This window comes from Phalaenopsis equestris, unplaced genomic scaffold, assembly GCF_001263595.1.
Source record: "Phalaenopsis equestris unplaced genomic scaffold, ASM126359v1 Scaffold001129, whole genome shotgun sequence".
Classification (NCBI taxonomy): Eukaryota; Viridiplantae; Streptophyta; class Magnoliopsida; order Asparagales; family Orchidaceae; genus Phalaenopsis; species Phalaenopsis equestris.
In genome coordinates this window covers 1-10,029 of record NW_018165568.1, presented here as the reverse complement: position 1 = coordinate 10,029, position 10,029 = coordinate 1, and the positions used below count along the sequence as shown (strand labels likewise).

General features: G+C 36.2%; 1 long non-coding RNA gene across 1 annotated transcript; it reads right to left on the bottom strand.

Annotated features, from left to right (window-relative positions):
• Positions 1-3,509: 3,509 nt before the first annotated feature.
• On the bottom strand, positions 3,510-6,045 carry LOC110033303. Its single transcript, XR_002294926.1, has 3 exons — positions 5,967-6,045; positions 4,119-5,861; positions 3,510-3,631 (listed from the first exon to the last, which is right to left on the bottom strand). It is a non-coding gene; the product is annotated as an uncharacterized LOC110033303 (long non-coding RNA).
• Between the last annotated feature and the right edge of the window lie 3,984 nt (positions 6,046-10,029).

Genomic DNA, 10,029 nt, shown 5'->3' with positions numbered 1-10,029 from the left:
AAATTTAATTCTCTGATTTGTGTACCGTTGCCCCGTACGTGATATTATAGCAACATGAGTGTCCTTCCTAGGTAAATTTGATCTTCCAAACGCACTCGTGTGGTCCGTTTTGTCATTAGAAGTCATCCGGGCAGCTTCGCCGGTCATCAGGTCAATTTAAGTTCAACTCGCGCGTGACGCGACAAATAACGTTCGTCAATTCAGTCGGAGTCACCAGTCAGGCAAAATGCCAACCAGTCATCGACTGAGCGACGATCAAACTCCAGCGAAATGCTCTTGACGGCAAGTCGCTTAACCAGTGCCGAAGAGTCTCAAAATCGTATCACGAGGAGACGTCATTTTATTTTAACTTCGACTTTGATTTTGATCAGTGAATTGCATGTGAACCTTGATGTTGGCAGGTTATAGTGTGCTACTTCAAAGATTGAAAATCCCCAAGTCCCAAAATGTCTTCATAGGGCATTAGAAACTCGACTTGAGTTTCTATATATTGGTTCTGATCGAATCAAGTGAACGTTGAGGATTTGAAACCACACACACAAGACTTGAAGGAGTCAAGAAGTGGCTTGAATTTTCTAATTTGTCTAGGTCCCGACACTAGTCCTTAAGGAGAGTTAGTAGGGGAATCATGTAGCTAGATTGTAGGCTCTAGAGAATGAGACAGAACTCACCAAAAATGAAGTCAAATTGTCCCTTTTTCACCATTAGTAGTCAAAAGATGAAACATGCTATCCCTTAATAAGAAAGAGGTCTCGAAAAGTCCAACTTCCTTATCAGTGATAGTCTCCTTGCAGAACTTGATGTTCTCCACAATTTTCTCTTTCTCAATGATCGAAATTCCTCTCCCTCATTTACGTCTTCAGCCTTAACCTCAGATGCAAGTTATGAAGAAGTTTTCACCCTCTTTTTGGGTTACAAAAAGATGAACTTTAGTTTCTATTTCTTTTGATGTTTTCTTTTTTTATATCATTTTTTCTGCATTTAATGCCCACATCTTTTGAGAACACTGTCCTTTTTCGTGGAGCACAACAACAACCAATGAGACAGACATCTATTGACTTCATTGTATGCTTGACAATAGTGGACTTTTCTTCTTTCAGGACCTTGTTCAGTGACCGAAGTTCCTGAGCTTTCATTAGATCGAATTTAGATGACGGTTCAGTGACCCTTATGGTGTCCAACCTCAATATTGAGAAAGGTATCATTTCCAAGAATTACTTTAATTTCAATGAAATCTGCTAGAGACTTGATTGTTGACCTCTGTAATATGAGGACTTTATATGAATGTATGTTCAACTCGTCCACAAATGAGGAGGTCAACTTAGAAGAAGAAATTTCTTTGAAATTTGCAAATATCAGAATGTCTACCAAATTCAATTTAATGCTCCATACCGATTGTAGAGATTTTCGGAGAGACAAAGTACTTCGTGACTCGTCTGTTAGACTGACATTTCTTTAAAATCTTATCTGTATGAGTTTTGTTTCAGTTTTGTTATGTTTAAAATGTTGAGTGTTATCTTGTTTTGGAGGTTTTATTTCATTTTTTTGATTTATTTTATTATTTTACTTCAGTGAAGAAAGTTTTGAAAATGGTAGAATTTATATTAATTTGTCAGAAACTACTCAACAAAAAAGGGAAATGAACCATATATGAAGTGAAGGACCCAGTCCTAAAACTAGAGATGATCGATTTCAATGAAATTTTATTTCGTTTGTTTTCATTTATTCAATTAATAACTAAATAACTTATTATTTTATTGGAGTTTCAATAACTTTAGATTTAGATATTCTAGAACCCCTTTGTTTAAGAATGATTAAACAGATGACTCTAGAGTCGAGGAGTTAGTTGAATATATTTGCTCAATGTAGAAATGAGCAAAGTATATCAGCGATTAAAAAGCAGTCACGGCATACCAAAAGAATAGGCACACTACAGATGTATGGAGATTAAACCACCTAATAAAATATGAAAAGAAAAATTAGTCTCCGGCAGAGTCGCTAGAAAATCTGTTGGTCTTATTTTGGGATTATTTTCGTTTTGAAAATAATTATGCTTAAACAATCGAACACAACATTATAAGTAATATGTCATCTCGAAACATAAGAATATCACTTAATAATGAGCTCAATTATTCAAACTAAGAAATTTAGGATAATTGTCTGCTTTCTAAAATTTATAACAGATTCTTCCCCTTCCTTATCTGAAGATTATATACGGTTTAGATTATTTGGGTTACTTATTCTCCTACAGACGCAAGCCCATATAGTTAATTGTATCTTAAGAACCAAAATTACTTATGAAAACTCTCGATTAAGATTAGAGTTTCATCTTCAAGAATTCATAGTTCAGTTTTCATGATTGATTGTAAGAAAATCAAATGGAAAAGGCTCAATGTATAATAATTATTTTTGAAATATAAAAAAATGAAAAATAGGAGATGTCAAAGATACCGAGGAAACTTCAGTAACATCTCAAACTAGCCTATTGTTCGGCTTTACAATCTTTAAAAGGGAATTTATTTAATGTTTCACTCCTACAATTTATTAGAAATTTAGCACTTACATTTGCAGAACATAAAATCATGCAAATAGTCTAAGAAGATGAGAGGATTTACATTGTAACAAACAACAACCATAAGATCCTAAAAAGAGTTAGGGCTTATATCGCACCGCATACGATCATGTGAAAGCCTAAAAGAGAGGATGAGAATTTACATCTTGCTGAACGAACAACCTCGAAATCCTAAGAGTTTTTGTTGTTTAAGTCTATGATAAGAAAGAGAAAAACATGCCTCAAGAGGCCTACCTTAAGTTCTTATTGTTTATTTGGTTGCTGTGAAATGAGTTTTCAATCAATGTTTATTATTAAAGTGATTAAAAGGGAAATTTATTTTAAGTTAAACGACCTCAGTTAAGATCCCATGATTTCATCATTCTGGCACCATTGTTAGTTTTGAATTTAATTAATCTAAAGAAACTGCTAAACTTCTTTAAACGAGAGGATTCTTGTCAGCAATCATAAGTTATCTCATCCAAATAATTCTCATAAATCCAAAAGCTGAATTAATATTGCTATTTTATAATTTTTTTAAAATATTTTATCTTATATGAATGGTTTGAGTTGATTTATTAAAATTTCAAATATTTTGTGATTCATTTAAATGAGTTTTTTTATGAGGCTTTAAGAATTATTAAAAATTTTATCAAGCAAATATGTTGGTCACATATTATAAGGTCTCAACCTAAACATATGTCCTATGTCCCCTACCCTAGGGCTTTCTTTCACATGTAAATATAGTTAAAAAAAAAAAAAGAATAGCAAAATGATATGTACAAACCAAACATATACAATCAAGTAAAGTAAATAAGAAAGCAATGAAATGTATCTGTCTCCTCTGATGCTTTCTAACATAATCATTTTTTCTAACGAATGATGGTATATGAATAATTAATTTATGCACCAATTTTGAAATATATAAAAAATAAAATAAAATAAAAAATATCTTGCAAGCCTGCTAGAAGAAGCTAGGAGAACCTCCTCGGTTGCACACTTAAACCGAATAGAATGCTTGACTAAGGGTCGCCACAAAGTGTGTCATTCGGGAGGAGGGCAACAAACTTCTTAAGCAACCTTAAATGAAGCAATAATTAGAGAATTTACCTACAATCCACCCAATTCTTATGTATCTATATATATCTCACACCAAAACTTGCATATTTACACACACTGTACTCAAATCGTTAATATCATATCACAAATAGCACTTTATTTGTTAATTTTTAGGTGAAATACAATTTTTATGCATAGGTTGAAAGTACCAAAGTGCTATGCATGTAAATATAAAAATTTATGTTTGAAAAATATGTAGGTACATAAGAATTCTATGCAATGTATATAAATTGTCAAAATTGAGACAGTAGCATTTTATTTTAATTTTTTTTTATGGCATAAATGATATGGGTGGTATAAATGTCAAAATGCAAAGTTTAGGTGTTAGAAATGAATGGAATTAAGTGTTATGTCTGTAAAACTTCCCAAGTATTGATATCACGGGTATGATATGATGATTCACAAGAAAATGCATGAGTATCAAAAAGGCAAGAGTCAAGATACAAACCTCCGTGCAATTGATAGAGAATGAACGTCAAGCAGATTTTGCTTTGACGGAAAAGTGATGTGGCATATATACCTAAGCTTGCCGTTATTTCCTTGTTTTCGGCTTTCTTTTAGTTGGAATTCACAGGTTCACATACAGTGAACTAAGTTGAGCTCAATCGATGGTGTACTGAGAACCCAAATGAACCATTACTTGTATATGACTATATGCCCAACAGAAGCCTCTTTACTTCCCCGAACTTGGGCCATAGAGAGAAGATGGCTGTTCAAAGAGCCATAGCTAATGAACTTCCCACTACTATGTAGCTTTGAAAGGGTTATCTTCACCAACGTAGAAAGAGTTTAAAGTATAGCTATGATGATGTATGGATCACTCCATGTAAGTAGAAGATTGAAATTCTTTAAACCCCTATATGAGCTCTAGTTGTGGCAATTTACCAAAATTATCTACAGGACTCAAGATTTGTAAATCAGATTGTTTGGGAAAGGGATCTTCATCAAATCTCATGTCAGAAAGAAGAATATCTTTCCTAGAAGAAATGTATGTCTTGAAATAAGTATCGAAATGAAAAAAAAGTGGGCTCCAATGATGGAAGCTTCCCTTATTGTACACCCACCGAAAGCGTGAAAAAGGTAATAGCTATATCATGTAATGGACTCTTAATCACTCAGTCAATGAATGCATTGACTTTTGCTGGGGTGCGCAGGCTCCAATTTGATTGATAATTTTGAAAATAACCAAAAACTCTCCTCCTTAATAATGGATCGAGGTACTGCCTAAAGGAATTAAACCTTTGTTCATCCGCTTCATCAGTGCTTGAATCTGTTCTCTGCGCATCATTTAAAGAAGAAGAGCTTTCAAACACAGTATTAAAATTTAAATCTTCAAGCAATGCAATCTGCCAAAGAACTTCTCTGTGGAGCTTCCCAATATCTTCCAAGACATCCTTGTTTGAATCTCCAAATTCCGTAAGCAAAGTACTTATCCACCGGTTATCTTTAGAAGCAGCTAGGAATAATAGATATTCAACAACAAATAGAGAGGAAGAAATCTCACTCTCAGCAGCAGTTTCTCGAGACAACAAGCATGAGCCAGCCATGTATTTAAATCTGCGTAGAGCTCTCTTAAGATTTTCCCAAATAGAGGGACAAAAGGCTTGCGCCAGAGAAATTGAATGATGCTGAGTGAAACCCTTAAAAACAACAGTGTTGTGTAACGCAACAGGCATGCCTTCAGGTGATTGTGTAATGCTTGGCCGCAGTGCAAGTTTTAAAAGAGCTTCGATCCCTCCCTAGTAAGAAAGGGATAAAAGTTACAACTCCAAGGAAAATAGCATTGATCGACAGAACAGTCATTGCATCTTCATCTAAATAAAAAGCAGGTCCTTGCATCCCAACAAGTTAATCAAAGGGCACATCTTATGGACCATCAGCATCGTTAAGTCCCTCAAACATTTGCTCAACGTGTGCTTTAAGGCGTGCTGCTTGCATTTCCAAATGGGCAGCAACATTTTCTGCATTTCTGCTAATTATTTGCCCTGCTCCAGCAATCCCTGGGGCTCCAATTCGATCATCACCATTTCCCTCAACAGCCTGGACCCTATTTACAGGGCCAGCAGCCCTCCTAGCAGCACTTGCACACTGCCTTTCTTGACCTTCATCATCTACATCATGTCCCCCAAGTTCTCGAAGATGTCTGAAAAAATCTCTAAGAGATGTGGCGCCAAGAAAGATAAATACAATGCTAGTAGACAGTAAAAAGAAAAAACCAATTTAGACAATCCGTAAGAACCAAGGGAGCGAATAAGTGACTCAAGAAAAGTCTCTGAGCTTTAACAAAGGTTCTTACAAACGTCAAGCGCCATATCCAAATGGTAATGAAAGGGATTATGGGAAGCCATATTGCTTGCACACCTCACACTGGTAAGCGTTGCTGTGAGTAAGCCACTGGAGGAGGCAATCCTGGTGGACAAACTTGATATTTCCACTATAAGCAGAAGAGTATCTAAGAGGGCCATCAGCATCCCCTGGATTCTGACAGATCCTACGGGTGTCCCCTTCATCCTGTTCCTCTTCAAGCCGGGAAGCCGCTACGTTCAGACCGGCCAGTCAGTGATCTCCTCCTTAGTCTTTTCCAACAGGATCCTCTCCAAGACGTAGCCGCTTATCGCCTCTCTTCTTCCTCCGGAAAGATTGAGAAAATAGCGGGATCAAAGAGAGGCGCAGTATAAGAAGGTGAGGGGAAAGAGAGAGTTTCTGCTGGGCGAAGAAAAATCGAAAAATAATCGCGGCGGGGGGCGATCGAATGAAAAGAGGGGGAAGAACAGCACGCCGGGGTTTAGATCTTAAAGGTTGAAATGGGGTAATTTGAAATAGGATAGGATGATCGCCACCAAGTGAAAAATTAGAATGAAAAAAATTTACACAAAAAGAATATATAAATTTTCGTGATTCAACAAATTATTTATATTAATATAAATTGTATTATTAATTGAAGAATTTACACTATTTAGCTACCTTGTCGAAGATACCTCTTCTTCACCCGTCTCCTTCCTCTTCAAGCCAACGCAAAGAAAGAAGCTATGGAGTTCGGTCTCACGTCTCACGCACACAGCCAAATGAAGAAAGAAAACCGCATCTTTTTCTGTTTCCTGTAAGCCACATTTGCGAACAAGAAAAGCGTGAAGGAGAAATTCATAATAACTACTGCTGGAGAGCCTTTTTATCTCCTTCTGGCAAACCAATTAAAAATGGCGGAACCCGTTACTTAGGAAGAGGCGTAATTCTTAAAACGTGAGGAGGATAGATGCTTCAATTCACCAACACATAAAGAGGCGGGAACAGTTGTTTTTCTCCTTTTATTTATTTGTTTTCAGCCGGGCTCCACCATAACATTTGTTTCCTTTGCTGATAGAGAAAACTAGATCAGATTGTAGAAGGTGGACCCTGATCTCATAGTTGAAAACCAGGCTCCATCAAAATCGAAGGAGCCAGGCTTTCTAACGGGGAAGAAACCGAGCACCTTCTGGTAGAAATTAAGAGATTTGTGAACAGATCCATGATTGAGAGAGATGAGAAGTAGAGAAGCGCCGAGCATTTTTCCATCGAGATCCTCTTTTCCAGTCCGTTGCCCAATTCGTTGGGCTGGCTTACTGGCAACCAAAGTAGCTAAAAATAAAAAGGTCGAACTGTAGTCTATGGTCTATAGCTTACTCAAGAGAGTGGTCAACTCATCAAACACTTATTACATCCGGACTCCGCACGCAGAGTTGCGAGCAGAGTCCAATTAACGTTCGTCACATGGAATTGTGGGCCCATGAGAAAGAGAATGAAAAATAAATGAATTAGGAGGCGCGGCCCAGCCTGATTCCAGTCCAATAAGCGAGAAAATGACTTTATGTCCAATGTTAATCCCGCCAAAAATTTTTTGTTGCATTTTTGAGCTGCCACCAGTCCAGAAAAGTGCATTTTGTCGCTTTAGGCTTTCTTTGCGTTGGGTTCCGAGCTAGTGTGATTGATTTCTCTGTAGACGAAGAAATATTGCTCATGGAATCAGGAAACAATGACAGTCAACAGAAATCCGAAGTGAGTTTACTTTAGTTTTATTTTGATTTGAGTTTTGCATTGTTGTGCTATGTTAGTTTAGTTGATTTTTATTAGGTGTTTTTACTGTTTATGATTTAATATTTTGGTGTTATGGTTAAAAGTTGATGGATTGTATTGTCCTAGTTATGTTATTTTTTTATTATTGTCATATTAATGTTGTATTATTGTCGTGTTATTGTCATGTTATCTGATGTTATTGTTTAGTTTTTCTAGTGTTATTATAGTTTTATTGTTATGGCAGAGAGTAGTACTATTTTCATTATTGCAATTACCCAATATTGTGACGTTACAAAGATGTATGACCTGTATAATTCAGGCGACCTGACAATTCTTTCACGCATTATATCAGCAAAAACATCAGCACGTTCGTTGCCAAACCACCCGTTTAGCAATACATTTTCGAGGTCGGCTCAGTCAATTGCCCTCCCAAAACCATTATCTGCAAGAAAATCATGTCTACCTAGTTAAGAACGAAAGATTGTAACATTTGAATCTCAAACTACTGTGTATGTAGCAAAACAAAGTTAAGAAAGAAAGATTGTCAAAAGTTGCTTACACCCCCGTGTATGTAGCAATGCAGTCATCGATTGCATTCTGCATCTCACATGGTACTAATGATGTACCAGAATAATATATGAAAGATGTCGCAGTACGAGGCTGCAAAATAACAAAAATAATTATAAGCTATAACTAAAAAATTGAAGATGAGTTAAAAGATAAAGGGGTAAATTTCTGTACCACTATCGCATGGCTCTCAGCATGGGAACTGGTGCTTTGGCTAGTGATGACTATCGGGTTGTCTTGCAGTCCCTGGATGATTATAGAGGTACCTAAACTTATGGGCATCATTGCAATATGTTCACGTTCTTTGGCTTGACCCGGAGTTGTCTCTGCCTTAAATGACAGTACATCTATCACCATTACTGCTTGAGGATCTTGACACAATGATAGTTCTAAAATTATTTTTGATTGTTGGTCATTTGGGTATTTTGTATCTATAATTGGTGCATCAAGAGGTATCTACAAAAGAACAAAAGTTTTGAAACATATTATCATAAAATAACGGGGGACAAGATAAAATGAGCTATTTATTGTAAAGGGCATAATATCAAGAACACGATGTGTTGTACGTTCAACTTGATAGGTGTTGACCTCACTTTTGGTTGAGGTCTAGAAAACTTCTTTAGTAGCCTAGGTCTAGCCATAGGACTTTCCTATTGACTAGTCTTAGAAAACTAGAAAAGGTACCCCCACCATTAGAAATTCAATGCTTTTCTCTTTACTCAACTTGAAGTTTCACATATTGATCTTAACTTCTGGCATTTAGTAGGTAAGATCATTATGGGAGAGCTCAAGAAGAGTTCCTATAGGATTACTTGGCCTTAGGATTGACCCTAGGTGTTGGTTTGGAGTTAGGGTACACAATATCCTCACAATATTCTAGCTAAAACCAATCCATAAGGACCCAAAATGAGGATTTTATTGATTCACAGTTCATTTAGAATGGATATTTATCCAATTCTACTTGAAATACTAATCATGGGTCTTTTGCCCCAAACATTCCCAAATTACCTAACTGCCCTTAGGACCCTCTTTTAACCCAAAATCCAAAAATCCCATAAAATTCCCAATAAATCCCAATAAATCCCAAATATTCTCAATTTCATTTCTTTCAATGACCATGTGGCCCAATTTGGTCAATTTGGCCATCTTTAACCAAAATACCCTCAAAATTGCCAAAATTACAAAAATACCCTTGGCACCCCAAACTTTCCCAAAACCTCCAAAATCACTCCAAATGTTCCCAAAACCCATTTGGACCCTTCAATTGGATTCAATTTGATCAATTTGACCATTTTGACCAAAACCCCCAAATTGCCTTTAAAGGCCCAATTTCCCCAAATTTACTTCAAATGTCCATCAATTTGGTCCCAATCTTCCCCAATTTCAATCCTAAACTCAAATTCACCTTACATGTGACTAATTTAAACTAAATTTAAGCTCAATTGATCCATGATTTGAGCCCAATTTTGATTTGGGTCAAAAGCCCCAATATTGGCTAACACCCCAAATCTCAACAATTGAATGCCTTAAACCTCAAATTGACATACAATTTTTGTTGAAAATCCCTTATAAGGTCATTTGTGACCAAACAAAATAATCAATTTGAGCTTAGCCCAAAGCTAGCTCAAGTTTGACCCAAATTAGCTCCATATGCCTAATTTGGGTCTAAATCCAAATTTTATGAAAATCCACCCAAATGGACCACCATATCAACTTCAAAACAACTTTCATCCTTCATGAAA